The 18,269-nt window shown below is 40.3% G+C and overlaps 1 long non-coding RNA gene across 2 annotated transcripts; it reads left to right on the top strand.

The window, feature by feature from the left end:
- Window positions 1-7,002: 7,002 nt before the first annotated feature.
- Window positions 7,003-8,684, top strand: LOC107281877 (uncharacterized). 2 transcript variants are annotated; one of them, XR_003243725.2, is made up of 4 exons: window positions 7,003-7,384; window positions 7,499-7,538; window positions 7,656-7,784; window positions 8,191-8,684. It is a non-coding gene; the product is annotated as an uncharacterized lncRNA (long non-coding RNA). The 2 variants fall into 2 exon arrangements; XR_001548105.3 differs by having other exon boundaries at window positions 7,632-7,784; window positions 8,191-8,527.
- The last annotated feature ends 9,585 nt before the right edge of the window (window positions 8,685-18,269 follow it).

Raw genomic sequence — 18,269 nt, forward strand, 5'->3', positions numbered from 1 at the left:
ACCCAGCCCACAGTGGGCGTTACCCGAGTCGCGTGGTCACAGGGAGCGGAACGAATTAATTTTCCTAACCTACCCTTCCAGCGACTCCTCTCCCAGCCCTTCGCCTCCTCCCAATCCGCTGCACCCGCCGCTTCTCCTCCTCGTCCACCGGCGCTCCACTCCGGCAGCCTCGCCTCGCCGTCAACCCCGCCGCCTCTTCTCCCGTCAACGGCGCCGCCTCGTCCCGGTAGGCCGTGCCGCCTCGTCCTGGTCGGCCACGCCGCCTCGTCTCCCGTCGATCGCGCCGCCTCGCCAACCAGCAAGGGCGAGGGGGAGGAGGAGGAGGAGGTGGTGGGGGAGTAGATCCGGCGGGCGGCGAGGTGGAGGGCCGGCGGTTCTTGTTGGTCGCGCAAGCGGCCACCAGTTCTTGGCGGCGGGAGGTGTCCCGGCTACCGCGGCGGCGTCGGCCATCACCGCCCGCGCCGCCGCTCCTCCTCCCGGTCCGCCGTGCCTACTCGCCTCTCACGCCGCGGGGAGGAGGGAGCAAGAAGGCGTCGCCACCCACTGCACGCGGTGGCGGTGAGGTGGAGGAGGAGTAGGAGGTGGGGGAGTAGATCCGGCGGTCGGCCACCACCACCAGCCTCACCGCTGCCCACCGCCAATCCTGACCCTGCCGGCGCCGCCGCGGTCAGCTCTGTCAAGAAATCAAGAAGCGAATCATTGTTCTTAATATCTTTGCATGTTCTGTTCTCCAGTTCTTGATGAGAAAAATCAAGAACTGCTCTCCTGTTTTTATCTTTGCTTGTTATGTTCTTATATTCAGTTCTTGTGATGTTTGTTCCTGTGGTGTTTTAAGACCCAGAGGGATCCTACTCCTATCTATACTTGCTTGTCATGCTCTTATCTTCGGTTCTTCGATTTTCTTGCCTTTTCTTGACTCGATGGTGGGAGGAAAAATGGATGTGGTGGGAGGGGAAATCGCTGGGCGGGATGGGGTTTTTCGTGGGCGAATCGGGAATTTCTTCACTGGATGCGGCGCGAGGTCACGGTGTGGCGAAGAACCGAAGCCCACAGCGCAGGCTCCTTTCGTTTTTTTGGCCGCGCGTAGACTCGAGCAAACAAGGTTCTACGTCGCTCAGTATGGATGGACGTGAGGAGCCTAACTTGGTCACGGGCGCTCGTTCCATGTCGAACAAAATCCTCCATGGCGCCCCATAGCACCGGTCCAGGGTGGAGCACCCTTAAAGGCCTAAGGAAGCTTTGGAATCCTCTCCTCTTATGGAGAATGTATCATTGGTTGATGTACTATGCTACGAAGCACTGATACGGCTAACAGTCAGCGTATCCGTATCGGATACTCCATCGGATACGCTCCGATACATATCCCATACGTATCCTCAATTTTTCTGATTTTCAAATAAATAAAGATAATTCGGATACTTCTTGGATACGGCTCTGCGCATCCTGGATAGTCCCAAGTCCCAACCCTAACAAATACTTCCTCCGTTTCACAATGTAAGACTTTCTAGCATTACCGACATTCATATAGATGTTAATGAATCTAGGCATATATATGTATCTAGATTCATTAACTTTTAAATGAATATGAGAAATGCTAGAAAGTCTTACAATCTGAAACGGAGGGAGTACTGTCAATCGCCGCATCTACGCGTGGGCGCGCGGCTGCGCCGCCTCCGCAAAGCCGCTGCCGCCAACGACGGCAAAAGGAGAGCCGCGGCGGCCATAAGTCGAACGGACCACCGCCGTGCCAGACGTGTACCACCTTCACTGCCGGGGCGCAGCGCCGCCGATGGCCGCCATCGCCGGGCACAGAGCCACCGCACTGAGCAATATGGGTCCTTCGTTCCCACTGAAGGAACCGTTGATGGATCTGTTTTGTGTACGTTCTTCCCCCCTTATTTTTTTCTAAGAACTAATGCATCTTGTTTCATATGTCTGATGGGTTTTGGATTTGCAAGTTCAGAGTACTGCATCTATCGTTCCTAGTGCCTAGTTCGGCTGGAGTTTCATCAAGGCTGACTGGACCACCAGCAAGGAAAAAACATCAACTTGTTTTTATTTTGGCACTGCTTACAGTCTTACACTAATTTATACATTATTCTTGGTCCTCTGTTATCTGGGCTTTGGTGGAGATAATATAATCCAATCAGAAAGTTCATTATTTCAGGCTAATCTCTTTAGCTACAAGAAAGTGTTATTGTTTTTTTACAGGGATTTAGTAATTTTTTTAATTAATAAGTATATATAGACGTATCCCCGTATCGGTGTTTTTTTAAAAGTGACGTATCCTCGTATCCCCGTAACGCGTATCCGTATCCGTATCTCCGTATCAGGGTAACATAGTTACTATGCTTCTAAAGTTAATAAAGTTAAATTTTTTTTAAAAAAGGATACCCCTGCATGTGATCCCTAGCTATGACTATCAATATCCTATATCCTATGCCGTTTGCATGGGCAAGCAGCCGGAGGATTATTTGGAGAATGGAGATTCATCAGTTCCTTGGAGCGCGTGGAGGCAGCTAGCAGAAGCTCATACTGAATATTCATATATGGTCCCGTGCCCTCGCGCCGAACAAGCCTGCAGAAAACCCCAAATCGCCCTCCAACGGAATCATCGCTGAACTGATGAAATCAACCCAAACGCACAGCGAATTCCACCCCAAACCACCACAGATGCGGACCAAACCGCTGAAATCAACTCAAGTCAACTCAAATCACCCCGAACCAACAGATCTAGACAGTGCAAGAAAAAAACGGCGGCTCCTGCTTCTGCTCCTCCTCCTCGCGGCGGCGGCCTGTGCCGTGCGGCTCCGCCACTCCCCGGGGTCCGGCGGCGCTGCTCGAGGCCCCCCTCGGCAAGGTCGCCGCGGTGGAGGCGTGCCCCGCTCGAGCCTTTCCCCTCCTCCTCCGCCGCTGCACGAGGCCAGCGTCGCGCTTCCACCTCGCCGCCACCGCCGCCGCTGTGATGGCTCGGCGGCGGAGGGGAGGATCAGGAGCGGCGGCCGCATTCGAGAAGTGAGGCAGAAGAAGAGGAGGATGAGGAAAAGTAGATAAGTCAGCGGACGGACCGCTCGAGGGTAAGTGAGGAATAAATTTGTTCCGCACTACCCGTGTCCATGCGCTTGGGGTTCCGCCCACTGTGGGCTCAGTTTCCTTCCATAGTACCTTCATTCAATTAAGCTACACAGAATAGGATTCTTGTACTGTGGGGAGGAGTGTCTTTGGGACAATTTTTGGGCTAGGATCCGGCAACCGGTGCTTGCGCTCTGAGAGGCCTTAGCCGCCCTCCTCTTGTGCAGCCGATCAATTCATCTCTAGCTGCTGGTGGCACTGCACCGCAGCCTCATGCACCAGCTATAGTACTACATGCGTTCCAAAAATAACTTCATCTTTTATCATCATAACACAAATTGATATGAAGTAAAAATATACTACCAAAGTGTCTCTCCTTAAAAGAAAAAATAATATTATATATTTATGAGAGCAAGTACTACGGACATCCAAACGCTCGTATTTGTAGGATAATAGGATCACATGATGAGATGGAAAAGGAAAACAAAGGAGAGAGAGGAGAAACCACCTCTCATGTCATGAAAGAAGCAATCTCTACACAAACTTCTACGGGGAGGAGAGAAAGAAACTAATATAGTAATATAGTAAAATATATTATTATGGTATATTAGCACGGGTGTATATCTAAGGCAAGTAATATGAAGATAAATTAGAGGTGATCATCATCTTTACTATAAAACTTGTTCTAAGTGGATAAGAAATATCAACAAAATAAAACTAATTAATTTATGGATTAGATATAAATAAAGTGAAAGAAGTGATGTCATTTTGAAAAGAATGGTAGAGGTAAAAGATACGAAATTATTTTATAGGATGGAGGAATTGGAGCTATCATGCATGGGCTAAATTAGCCGGCTCCCTGACCTCGACAGCTCGACTGCTAATGGCGATGTGTATATGTGATGGTCTGACGGTGGCTGCTTGTGGCAGCCGGTGGATTTTTCTGGGGTTTGCTTTTGAGCTAGCTGGGAGTTCGAGAGAAGAGAAAAGAAGTAAATTGGGAAGATATGTAAAACGAGATGAGCTATTAATATATAATTAGTTGAGTATTATTTATTTTAAATTTAAAATAAATAGATTTGTATGGTTTTTAAAGCGACTTTTATATATAAAGGTTTTTAGAAAAAATATTACCGTTCAGTAGTTCGGAAAACATGTAACCAAACAACGCAGCGCAGACTGCAGGATTGATCACATATCTACTCATAGGGGTGAAGATGGTCACGGAAATTCCCGATCAACCGAGTGTCGTTTCCGTATAAAGGGTACCGTTTCCGACCGTATCGTTTTTTTGCTATTTTAAATTTTTTTCATAATTTTTTCTGCATCGTATTAATATCGATACTGAGTAGTTTAAATGATAAATATGGTCAATTATTGGCTGATCGAGCACCGTTTTTAAAGAGATGATATCAATTCCGATCGTTTCCGACCCTTTTCACTCCTATCTACTCCATATCATATCTGTCCATGGTGTTTGAGATTACAGTGACTGATTGATTGGGAATGCATTCACACTCTGCAGTTTCTAGCTCGTACGTACCTCCCTCTCCCTCTTTTTCATAGACAAAAAAATTAAGTTCTGGTTTACTTCCTAACTTTTTCTTCAAATTTCTAACTTTTCCATCACATCAAAACTTTCCTACACACAAACTTCCAACCTTTCCATCACATCGTTATAATTTCAATCAAACTTCTAATTTTAGCGTGAACTAAACACACCCTAATTACTATCTACATCAGTACAAGTGTGAGTTTTCATGTCCAACATTTAACTATCTGCCTTATTTAAAAAAATATAATTAGTATTTTTATTATTATTATATGATAAAACATGAATAATATTTTATGTGTAACTATTTTTAAAAAAAATCATAAAATTTTTAAATAAGAATGATGGTCAAACGTTAGATATGGAAAACCACAACTATATTTATATTTATATTGAAACGGAGGTAGTACTACAAAAGACCGACATTGTACTGTGTAACGTACTGTTTGCACATAAGTATTAGTACTGAGCTAACTGGGTCGTGTTTTCTTCAAATATAACGGAAGATATTATAAGCCCCGTTTAGTTGTCGGCCATAACTTATCATAGATTAGATAAATTTGATCAACTATTTAGACAGTTGTAGCAAGATTAGTACTTCTAAAAAACTAGGGCTCGGGTGTAAGTGATTAAGAAAAATATGACACGATTCTCTCTTAAGCTTACTAAGGTGGTGTTTGGATCCCGTTACTAAGGTAGTGTTTGAATTCAGTTACTAACTTTGTATAGTCTCTGTCACATCGGATGTTTGGACATTAATATGAAGTATTAAACATAGACTACTTACAAAACTAATTGTATAAATGAGAGCTAATTCGCGAGACAAAGTTTTTAAGCCTAATTAATCTATAATTAGCACATGTTTACTGTAGCATCACATAGGCTAATCATGGATTAATTAGGCTTAATAGATTCATTTCGCGAATTAGTCCAGGGTTATGGAATGGGTTTTGTCATTAGTTTACGTTTAATACTTCTAATTAGTGTCCAAACATCCGATGTGACAGAGGCTAAAAATCAATCCCCCCATCCAAACAGCTCCTAAGCCGTAGCAAAGATTTTAACCACCAAACCTTAGAAAGGTTCAACCAAAGTGGTTGTGGTAGCATGTGACTGACTGCTGAACATACCCTATATCACTATTATAGAAAAGGCTATTGGTGTTGGTTGGGAAACTTTCATAGGTGCCGGATTTCCCAACTGACACCACGAAGTCTATTAGAGGTATACGATTTGCAAAAAAAAAAAAACTCCAGCTTAGCTCAATTTGAGCTAAGCTAGTGCTTCAAAGTCACCAAAAATAAATCCAAATATATATATATAAAAGTACACATCAGACAATCAACAAGTTCATGGATCACACGATCAAATGTTCATCGATAAGTTCACATCATAGAATCAAGCATCATAAAAAGTCGCTGTTGGCTGCATCCACCGGAGAAAAGCTTGCTCTAGATCTAGAAATGAAGATAGGGTTAAGGCAAAGAGAAATGGTGGTGCTCACCGAAGGCTGAAGAGATGGATGGAGAGAGAAAGAGGATTCAAGTCGACATGGGTGCTCATTGGAGCCGGAAGTAGCAGGACACCGTTGGCCACCGTTGCTGGCCGGATGGAGAGGAGAGGCCAAGGCAGGCCAGGGGAGGGGAGACGGACGGAGAGGCCGCCGTCGCCCATGGACGCCCTTGCCCGTGAGATCTGGAGCCCACCGCCCGTGAGATCCGGAGCCTGCCACCACCATCATCGATGCCTCTCCTCCCACCGAATCTGGCGGAGGGGAGGCCGAGAGAGAGAGAGAGAGACTCTCGGTCTTATCCGCTTGTCACCGCGCACTCTCCTCCCCTTATCCGCTCATAAGCTCACTGCTCAGTTTTTAAAAGGTGTCAGTTTTTTAAAAGGTGGTCATGCGCATTTAATGGATGGAAAGGTAATGGGGGATGACGAATAGAGGATTTAGGGCCACAAAGCGTGTTTTTTGGGTGGAAAGTTTAGGGATTCGATGCAGGAGAGTTGCGGGAAGCAAGAATGACCTTAGATAATGGCATGACACTAGAGCATGGCCGCTGATTTCACCGAAGAAGGGAAATATTTTGGTGGAGGCGGCTAGGGCTTTTCTATGTGGACGAGGTGGGACAGAGATGTATGGACTGGAGGGAAACTATAAAACTAGCAGGGACAGGCAATTTTTTTTAAAGAAAATGAGGACAGGCAAATTTTTCTGGAGCTAAATTCTTTAGAGTTAGTCCCATATAATCCCTTCTTTCATAAAGTTAAGACCCAAAGCTGAGATTTGGTGAAGCCACGTCATCATTTAATTATCGACCGTTGGATTACATCTCAGTGGTCCTCATTGCGTTTTGGAGCATGCCCTCGGTCCCTTCGCTCCCCACCGCATCGCCTCCTGTACCGTATCGCCTCCCCCAGCAACAGCGACTACGGCGGTGACAGACTCTGTCGATGGTGACAGCGACGGTGGCGGCGGTCGGGGACGAGCGCGGCGGAATTGGACGCGGACGAGGGCGGCTGCGGCGGACGCGGAAGAGGGAGGCGGCAGCGGTCGAGGGCGGCAGTGGACGAGGACGAGGCGGCTGTACTCGACGGTGGCGGCGGCGGACACGGATGAGGGCGGTGGCAGCGGTCGAGGGCGGCGGTAGTGACGACGACGGCGGCCACGGACAAGGGCAGCAGCACCTTTGCTTCTGTTGCTCGTGCTGCTATCATCGGTTCCTCTCTCTTGGAAGCTCGCCCACTCTACTGCTGCAGGTTAATTGGTGCCCTTTTTTTTCTTTCGTTTAGCCAACAAGAGGAAATCTTCCTCCTTGGCTAATTCGGTTGTGCTGCTCATTATCCTCATTGTTTCTTGGTTGATTTTTGCAGACACACAGAATTGGGGGCAGACCTCTGTTGTTCATCTTAGGTGAGAATGAATTTACAGACTTTCCTTTTTCTGCTGGGCAACACTAGCAATCTATTCTGGCATTATCTCTCTCTTTCGCTACTTTGTGTGAAGCTATTCAAGGATGGTGTGCTGCAGACGAAGATTAGGGACAAAGACGATCCCCGCCTGTCCAAGATGCGGAAAGAGGTGGTGGCTGGGGGAAAGGATGCTATGGAGGTGGACAATGACTTCTTCCTGGTGCCTGTCAAGATCTCTGATCACCAGGTATTCTTATTATTTCCTACCTGTTGCATAGTATAATAAAAACTTACAGTTTGCTAAATAAGTTTGCTTCCTACAACATAGCAATATTAAGGTGAAAACCAAACATGCATGGACATTTCACTTGACTGGGTAGCAGCATGTTCAGCATGTTTGAAACCTTGAATCATCACCCCTCGTATCATTTGCACGATATTTTAACAAATCTATCTATCACTTTTACAATATTTAACATATACTTATCAATATGTTTCACATTGAAGCATGGTATTATTTGATTGATAAACCCTGATGTTTCATTATTATTTTTTTCTTTTTACTCCTAACTTGCTGTCAAAAAAATTAATAATTACTTAGTAATTCTCGCATTAAAGCGCGGGGAATCACCTTGTTTTTAATCATATCGCAGGGAAACATGACCGGCCAGCATGGTGAACGTTTCAGTTGTTTGTTCCCTCTTAATACTGTAAAACTGTATGAAACAAAAAATTTCCCTATGTTCCTAGAATGGTACGATATGGGTATTTTTATTTTCCTTGTCTCCACACACACTAGTAGGAAAATATTAAACGGTAGGGAACATGGGGATTTTTAGTAGTGAGATAAATATTATTAAGAATGCGAAGCCGTGTTTTATTGTAGATAAGATTTCGGTGTTCAATCAACGAAAACATCCCAATTCCTGTATAGTACCAGACAGATTATTGTCTGCATGAATACAAGACCAATAATTTGAGTGTTGCACACGCGTAATGAATGCCAATAGCAAGCCACTATTTATAGTATGAACGCATTGCAGCTAACCTTGAAATATCGCCGTTTATGCCAATCAAGAGTCTAATAATACAATAGAGTGTTGACAACAGAGGAAATACAGGAGATCATTGTCAACCTTTCTATTCATCACTGGTAGTACAAGAGTCCAGGACTCCAGGACCATGAACATGATCCTTCTAATAATGAACCCTTCAGAGTTCAGACATCGTATATATTGCCCTCTTCCTTTTAGCTTTTATCATTTTCAGATTTTTGCCATAGATTACTTGCTCCACGCTTTTAAAAATACGATTTCTAAAAATCAATATCATCTACTGCATTATTAATTTACCACTTATTGTAAGCCAGATGTAAAGTTTACTTATATTTTATCGTGCTAATCGAGTAAACAATTTGCCTCAATAATTGATGCAAAAATCTTTTTTTTAGAACGCAAAAATCTGTTTGAAACAGGGAGAAAAGCACGCCATGCATTCAGGTGCCATCTTTGTCAGGGGTCAATCATATAAAGATACACTAATATCTGAAGATCTATATATTCTGATATTACATCGTTGTAGCTGCAGACTTCATCACAGAACAAAAAGAAAGATAAGGCTGCAGTATTCCGATCATGTCCATTTCACTTTTATAATGCTAAAAACACGGCAGAAATCTTCAGAGCCCATGATGAACACCAATGCAAAAAGTTCAATTCATATGGAAAATAAAAAATGGATGGCTAAGACGCTCCAAGGATACACTTGGTTGATGCTATATATCTGAACTGATGTATGTGGAAGCTGCAGAATCCTTGATTGGATTAGTCATCACCTAGCTAGTTTATATACTCCTAGACGTCCTAGACTAGATGGAGTTCAAGTGGAAGATGGCAACATCATCCTTATTCACTGGCTATAAATGAAAGTTGCATTCAGGCATTGAGCAGAGCATGCAGTACTGCAGAGGATCTCAATTGTATATATCAATATATGGTTGTATGCATGTGTTGATGTCGGTGATCCTTTTCACTGGCTACAGATGAAAGTCTGCACTTGCCAGTAAAAAAAAAAGACATGCTGCTATATACAGTATCCCATGAAAATATGCACTCATGAACATATGAAGTGGTACGTATAAATTAATACTACCTCCATTTTTCAATAGATGACGCCGTTGATTTTTTCTCACATATTTGACCGTTCGTCTTATTAAAAAATTTACGTAATTATAATTTATTTTGTTATGAGTTGTTTATCACTCATGGTACTTTAAGTGTGATTTATATCTTATACATTTGAATAAAATTTTTTGAATAAGACGAATGGTCAAACATGTGAGAAAAAGTCAACGGTGTCATCTATTAAAAAACGGAGGGAGTACATATATAAGATTGTGGTACACTGACCGTGAAAATCCGTGCTTAGACTTAGAGGCCCGGTTTTAAATCCACTATCTTAAAAAAAAGTGGTGCATATAAATTGATAAGATGATTCACTTATATTTTATAAAAAATTATATTAGTACAGCAAGTAAAATACCATATACTCTCTCAGTTCATAAATATAATCTATTCTAGATTTTTTGAGGATTAATATTGAAGGGAAAAAAATAGGATACCCCCTCATCAAATGGGAGGTGGTTGGAGATAAGCTCATGTGAAATTTAAGTAAAATAGTATTTTCGAATTTCTTATAATTTGTGGATAAAATTGAAACCCAAAATTCGTTATATTGATGAATGCATAGAGTAACAGTTAGCGCAGCATATCTCTTTTCAAATTAGAATTCAGTTAATCTCATATATAAGCCTCTTCACATGTGTCTTAATTCCTTCCTAATTTGCTTTCTCTCATGTCAGCTTTCTTATTGTGCGTGTGTGACAACTGACAAGCTTATATATGGAAGAGCAGTATCTACTGTTTGCAAAATGGTGATGTGACCAAAGTAAAGACAACAGAAAGAGGACATAAACGTGGACAATTTAGTGATCACTGATGATTGATAGCTTCTTGAGCATTCATCACCACACAAGCACGTTGTTGATTGAAGCACCAGAAACGTCGGTGCCATATTGATATTTCATTTGCTTGTAAGGATCAGGAATTTCGCCTGAACATTGGCCGGCTTTCAACACCGGCCAGAATGGTTCGGTTTTGTTGAGTGAAATTTCAATTTGAAAAAAAAAATCAAGATTGAGAGTTTGAAACTAATACTGGTGACCTTGTTGCTGAGTTAATTATGTGGTGATAGCGGTAGTGTGGTTTTTAACCGCCAGTGATAGCTGGTTCAGCAGTAGTGTATAATACAATTTTTTGCACAATATTAACAATTCTTGGCCAGCTTCTCTTCGATGGCCTAGCAAAAAAAAAAAACTAGTAAGTACCGTGCATTTTAGAGTACTATATAATTTTGCATAGAAGCTTTAAAACGATGGAGGATGATATGTGAAGTTTTAAATGGCTATAATTTAAGCAAGAAAAAAACGAATCCGAAGTACGTGCCAAACAGTTACGGAGAGTCGTTGGACACCCTGTTGATAAGTCTTAGGTGGTGTTTGGATACAGGGATTAAATTTTAATCCCTATCACATCGGATATTTAGACACTAATTAGAAGTATTAAGCATATACTAATAATAAAACTAATTACATAAATGAGAGCTAATTTGTGAGAAAAATTTTAAACATAATTAATCCATAATTAGTACATGTTTACTATAGCATCACATATGCTAATCATAGATTAATTAGGCTCAATAGATTCATCTTGCGAATTAGTCCATGTTATGGAATGAGTTTTGTCATTAGCCTACGTTTAATACTTCTAATTAGTATTCAAATATCCGATGTGACAGGGACTAGTCCCCAGATACAAATAGAGCTAAATTTATTCCCAAAGGTTTTATGAGATTGCACCACTAGCGGTTTGCAAATAATAAATTCACATATATTTAAACCTCCCCACATTATTCATGTATAGTATTTCTATAACATACACGTCGCATCTTGCTAGAGATCCATAAAGTCTACACAAATATCAGTGTGTCGTTTGGATGTAGTGACAAGGGTCAGGATGCATGGGTTCCTTTTCCATCCCTAGGACATAAATCATCCTCTAGAATACAAGCCCAAAGTTCTTAAAAAAAATAAAAACCAAGTCGAAAAATATATGAAGTGTGAAAAAAAGACGCTTTTAGGATGTCTTGGATATATCGAAATTGTCTGGCATTCCCATTTTATTATTTTAGAATTAAAATTATTCAGTTTGAATAAAAATGAATTGATTTCCCTGGTTTGGTTTGGCTCAGCTTTTCAGTAAGAACTAGTGATATCTCAAGTGCTAGACAATGAGGCTGAGGAGCTAGAGACTCAAAGAGGAGTGTTCCTCATATACTGTAAGAGGCAGCAATGTGTACTGGTTCAAAAAAGAGAGGAAATATAGGGTAATACAAATAAAAAAAAATATTGTTGTAGTTTATTTTGGCCCAAGGCACTAAAAGTTAATGTTATGTACGGAGTATATATATGTTAGTTAAGTTCCTAATTGATGACTAGAGGATATAAATAAAATTAAATTATAGGTACCATTTCAAATTAACTTTTCATTACAGTAAATTTCACACTAAACTAGAAAGTGTGACAAATTATATTGCTACTCTCATTAATTAAGTCCTGATTATCTTTTTCACAAAACAAGCATTCAAATTCCCATAATAGAGGAAGGGAAAGATATATCTATAAATGCTTTGGAATATACTAATGACATTATTTAAATGACAGATTGCAAAGCTTACAGATTAACAATTAGCCTGACAAATGGTCATGTTTATGGAACTCAGATCAATACCAACCCAAGAAAGTTTACTCAATGTTTTTTGAACATCTTCAAGTTGCCAGGCATCTATCAATACTCTGGAAAAGCAAATGCACAATGAAGCTTAAAGTTTTTCTTTGGCTCATGCTAATGAATCGACTCAACACAAAGGAAATGTTACATAAAAAGCAATTCAACATATAAGATGGCACAAACTGTTTGATGTGAACCTCCATGACCACAGAAAGCATGGCACATTTGTTTTTCTCCTGTCCATTAGCACAACAATGTCTGGCAACACATTGGTATTCACTGGAATTTGGCCTTGGAATTTATGAACATGATCACTTCAGCTCAGATCTCTTTTCAGCACACTTTCTTCTTTGAAGTTTTGACAATCGGCTGCTGGCACATCTGGTGCAGAAGGAGTGACCTCATTTTTAACAATGTTGCTCTCAGTTTTGATAAATGGAAGGCTGATTTTCTGAGGGAGTTTGCCTTGCATATGCATAGAGCAAAAGAGATGGACAAACCTAGGTGACAATCATGGTTAGACATTTTTAATTAATTTGTCTTTTGTAAATTCTCGTAACCTTGTAAATCTTCTATATTATATTATTTAATGTAGCGCAGTAGGAGCCTCTCCTACTGTTTTACGTAAAGAAAATATTTTGAGAAAAAAATTAAATGCTAAAAGGAAGAAATGGAAGGAGTAACAAGCCTGCTTTAAAGAGTTAGTTTTAACTTGTCTCAAACCAGTGACAGATCCATCGGTGGGGTTTGTTGGTGCGCAAGCCCAACCTTCAACCTCAGCTTATAATTCACTACTCTCTACTCTCTTTTTTTCATATTTTGAACCATTTAACTTTTTTTTCTAGTCAAACTTTGTTAAATTTGATCAAGTTTATAAAAAAGTTTAACAATATCTAAAATATAAAATTAGTTTCATTAAATCTAGCATTGAATATAGTTTGATAATATATATATGTTTGTTTTGTGCTGAAAATACTACTGTATTTTTCTATAAATTTAGTAAACTTAAAGAAGTTTGATTAGAAGAAAAAATAAACGACTTATAACACGAAATGGAGCGAGTACTAGTGACTCTACTGGCCATGCATACGGCAAGGATGCCACATGCTACGTGAAGTGCTGGGCGCTCAAAGCTGCAAGTATCCAATCTACTCTCTGGGTAGATCATACCCATTTGGGAATTTGTTCCTATAGATTTGTGTAGATATATTAATATAGTTGAAAATCAAAATAGAGAAAGCAATGTATTTTCTTTTGATCGTATGTGTATTTAGGTCTCATATAAAAATATTAAGGTGATATATCTCTATTTTGTTTAGTCTAGAGCACTCGCTCAATTTACATACGGGATTCATCACTGTCTCAAACTTAATTACTTTAATTTTTTTAGAACTAATTAAACTTACTTTAATTGAGAGAGGAGATGGGCGTGCCTTTTTCCCATCTAGCATTTGACAAACGTGCGGACAATGATGAATTTAGGAGAGGCAAAACCCTGTTCAATTTAGCTTCCCCTAATATAATTTTTTTCCATATTTTTCTATGATATATACAAAGTTTCGATTATTTGTTAGTAATCCAAACAAGTTAATTTACCCGGGTAATAAATATCTTTAAGTTCACGAAAGCGTGTCTTGCTCATTCAGCTAGTTGAAAATAACTTTGTCGGATGTCGTCATAATACCTTTATGCATATTCTATTTCGGATGGTTGCCATTTGGTCCAACCAAGTTGAGAGAATATTAATATTATACTCCTAGTTAAGCACAGCTAGTATAGCACGGTACGTATGGATTGAAATTAATCGATATTAGGGGAATCCAAATCCAAACAAATTAAAGGTCTTGAAATTATCCACCCACATATATATTTTAATTTCAGTGGATAGGTGAAATCATATTAGTTATTTTAGTACTGTACCATCCCAACTTCCAAACAAGTTGGAAGATGACATATATATAGTAGCGCCATGGCAATTATTGTTGCAAACAAGGGTCATGTTGTTCCAAAAACAACAGCTGATTAATTAGGTAAAACCTCTTCAGCGAGGACAAACCATGTCAGCTCGTAGAGTTTAATTAGTTGTTGTTAGTCAGCCAAGCACTTACGATGCAAGCGAAGTCCCAACGCCATCTTGTTTATTTTTCACTACTTTCAGTCAATATTATTGGATATATAACGCGATCAAAAATATTTGCAGGAATTAATGCTCATTTTTCTTACATAGACATATATCTCATTACTTATATATATATGTACACGACACGCATATAATTGTGAATACGTGTACGTCCAATGTCAAAGAAACCCCAAAGGATAAACTCAGAAAATAAATAGTTTCTATAAAAATGTGCATGTAGTTAGACACTAATATCTAAGCTCTCATAAATTAAGTTATGCGTGTACTTAATAGTTTTGGTGCATGCTTTTCCAATAACTTACCGTATAGGTTGTACCGATTATTAGCTGCACATGCATACATAAATTAAGAACACGTTTAGAAGAAAATTTTTTCGACGGCTTAAAAGCCAAAGACACATAACTGACATAATAAAGGTACTCCCTCCATTATCTCTATTTTTTTTAACATTGGTTAGCTTAAATTTGAATTAACTAGTGTCAACATTTAGAGAAGGAGGTGGCGATTTTTTGAATAAGACTTCTACAATTTTGCTGTTAGCAGCCTAAAAGTCAAGACCTGTAACAAATTGAAAAGAAGCCTCTAATTAAATTAATTCAGAAAAAAGAACAGAAATGACTCAAAAACAGGGCCCTATAGCCAGACCAAATATTCACTATATATAAATACAAACACATCATTGACCATTGGAAGCTAAAGAGCTTAGGCCAAACATGACATGCATGCTCCCTTGCCTCTGGCAGCAGCAGTAGCCAACAACCACCACGTTGGTGTACCTAACTCTCACTAAAACCAGCAGGCAGTTACACGCGTCACTGGCTGCCCAAACTGAAGAGGGAAGAGCCCCAGGTGGCCGGTCGCAACAGCCAACAGGCAGGCAGAAAGGCGAACCCAGACGTGGGCCCGGGGCGTCAGCGAGCCACGAGCGGCAATGATGACCACATCATGGTGCAGGAGAGGATGGCAACATGGTGTCAACACGCCTACTCGACAGAGCTCTCTCTAGCTCAGCCCAAAAAAAAAAAAGGTGACGGCATATGTCACTAGTTTTCCGTGTTTACAATATGATAAACTGTAGAAACGTACACACGCACGCCTTACAACTATGGGTCTGTTTAGATCTATTTGAAATGGCAAATAGCAAATGGCAAAAGTTTTGGTGGTAAAAGTTTTGGCATTGCAAAAGTACTAGTTGGTATTTAGATGTATGTTAAAGTTTTGCCATTCTAGCACTAAAGTGACAGAGAGAAAGAGAGAGGTAGTGGTCCCAAAACATTTTTTGGCACAATTTGCTACTATGGACTAGCAAATGTCAAATGCCAAATTGCCAACTTTTGCTACTAGTGTTTAGATCCAAAATGGCAAAAAGTGCTACAAAATGGCAAAACGTTTTGGAGGATCTAAACAGGGCCTATAAACACCTTCGGTAAAAAGGGTCGAAGACCGAGCCGATATTTTTTTTGAGATTGATAAAATCATCACGGGTATTTCGCTGTCGATGGATACGTCGCTCATCACTAAAAGAATAATTAGCCGTAAATGCGAGCACCCGTACCAAATATAGAATTTGAAACCTACCACTGAAAGAAAAATTAGTCGTAAATATAAACACCGTGTTAAATCTAGAAATTAAACCCAAGTACACTGATTCCACCATAAGAAACCTAACCAGTTAAATTACATTCAATTCATATAAATTATTTTCTATATTATCTTCTTAACAAATTATAACCACACACCCTATTTATCTATTTAATTAAATCTGTTTTCTTAATACATGTGTCTAACTTTAAAAGTGTTTATATTTTAAGATAGAGGTAGCAAATATATACTCGGTTTATATCTTCCGGCGTAGGAGTTCACTACTAGCCAGCAAAGCCATTCCGTTCCCTTCTGGCCAATGCACATCTGGCAAAACCCAACCGATCTTGCTAATTGCTAGGTAGGATTTGCTGCTTTGGCAACATTTCAGTTTATCCTTTTGGTCTTTCTCATTCTCAAGGTATCTCTTTGTCGTTCTCCTGATCACCAGGAAGGTATCTTTGTGTTACTCTTGTTTTCGGATTCATTTGGTTGACATCTTGTTTTCGGCTTCGTGTGATCAATAACTTTTGTTTTCGGCTTTATTCGATCGATATGGGCCTAATTATATATAGTGGTCTTATCGTATCGTTAATCGTCTATTATAGGATGGTATTCTATTTTTTTCTCTTACATTTTAATCGTTAATCGTCTATTTTTTTCTCTTATATAGTGGTCTTATCGATCATGGCACTGCATCCGTAGTCCATCGTAATCGTTGAAACAAACCTTGTACTCTTTCCGTATTTTAATGTATGACGCTGTTGACTTTTTGATCAACGTTTGACCATTCGTTTTATTCAAAATTTTTGTAAAATATGAAAATATTTATGTCATGTTTAAAAAACATTTGATAATGAATCAAGTCACAATAAAATAAAGTGATAATTGCATAATTTTTTTTAATAAGACGAATGGTCAAACGTTGTAAAAAAGTCAACGGCGTCATACATTAAAATATGGAGAGAGTACTATTTTGAGTATGGTGTGTGCGATAACAAATGGGGTTTCTCTTTCAAAGTTTCACATCGTAATCGTTGAAACAACCTTGACTAATCACTATCGCCCCCAATGAATTAGAGCGTGTTCTTGTTTGTTGTGGCTTGGCCGTCTACATCGGAATTGCTATAGTTGATTCGTGTCTCAATGATGAAAGGTAAAAAGATTGTAGATGCGAATGCTCCAAACTTAGCAATTTTAATTTGATGTTTCCCGAATTGAAAGGTCGTATCTACTACTCCACATTTTATAGATCAAATCAGAAATTTCAATTTTATTCACTTGAATTTTTTTCTGTCTTTTGGAAGCTCGACCTCTGCTGCTCTGCATCAAACACGATGCCACTGTACTTCCTACTAAAAGCCTGTTTGGCAGAGCTAGTAAGAGTAATAGATTTTATTTTTCTCCGTAACTCAATATCTTCAAGCGAATTAGCTCGTGCATGTAACTTATGTATCATAATAACCGAATAAATTTCAGTTTAAATATTTTTAAAACTAGCCAGTGCATGTATACAACAACTCAGTACTATGAGTAACCACACACTGAACTTCTCACCGTTCGTGACCAGTGACCACAGGAGGACGGAACATCCACTTTGTCACTCAATCCTAGCAGCAGCGAAGCGAGCAACATTGTTAAGCCCGAGCCACTACTAGCATTTTCAGATGATCAACTAATTTTTATAAATTGTTGATGGATGGAGGAAACGGTAGAGGCGGAGCCCGACCCGCAAGGGGAGTGGCTCCGCCGCTGCTCAATCCAACCGTCAATGCAGCATCTGACGGCTGAGATCCACCACCGCATACGGTCCAGTTGCACCACTAGCGGCAGAGGATGCAAGCAGCAGAAGCCCAAATTTAAGGGGAATTTAACTATTTGCCACTTTTAGATTTTGTAATTATCCAAATGCCCCTATTTGATTCACGCTTAATAATTTACCACTGGCAAGAGATGATTTCTTAACTATTTGTCACTTTTGTCTACGTGACATGCCATCGTGGCGTGCCCACGTGGAAAACAACGTTGACCCCACCCGTTAGCCCCTTCCCCCTCATTCTGCTACTCCTCTGGCCATCAAGCCTCATCCTCCTCCAGATCTTGGCAGCGGAAGCAGGCTGGCATCGGCGCTGTCGGAGGTGGATCTCGCATAGCTCTCGACGGC

Source organism: Oryza sativa, chromosome 8 (genome assembly GCF_034140825.1).
Source record: "Oryza sativa Japonica Group chromosome 8, ASM3414082v1".
Classification (NCBI taxonomy): domain Eukaryota; kingdom Viridiplantae; phylum Streptophyta; class Magnoliopsida; order Poales; family Poaceae; genus Oryza; species Oryza sativa.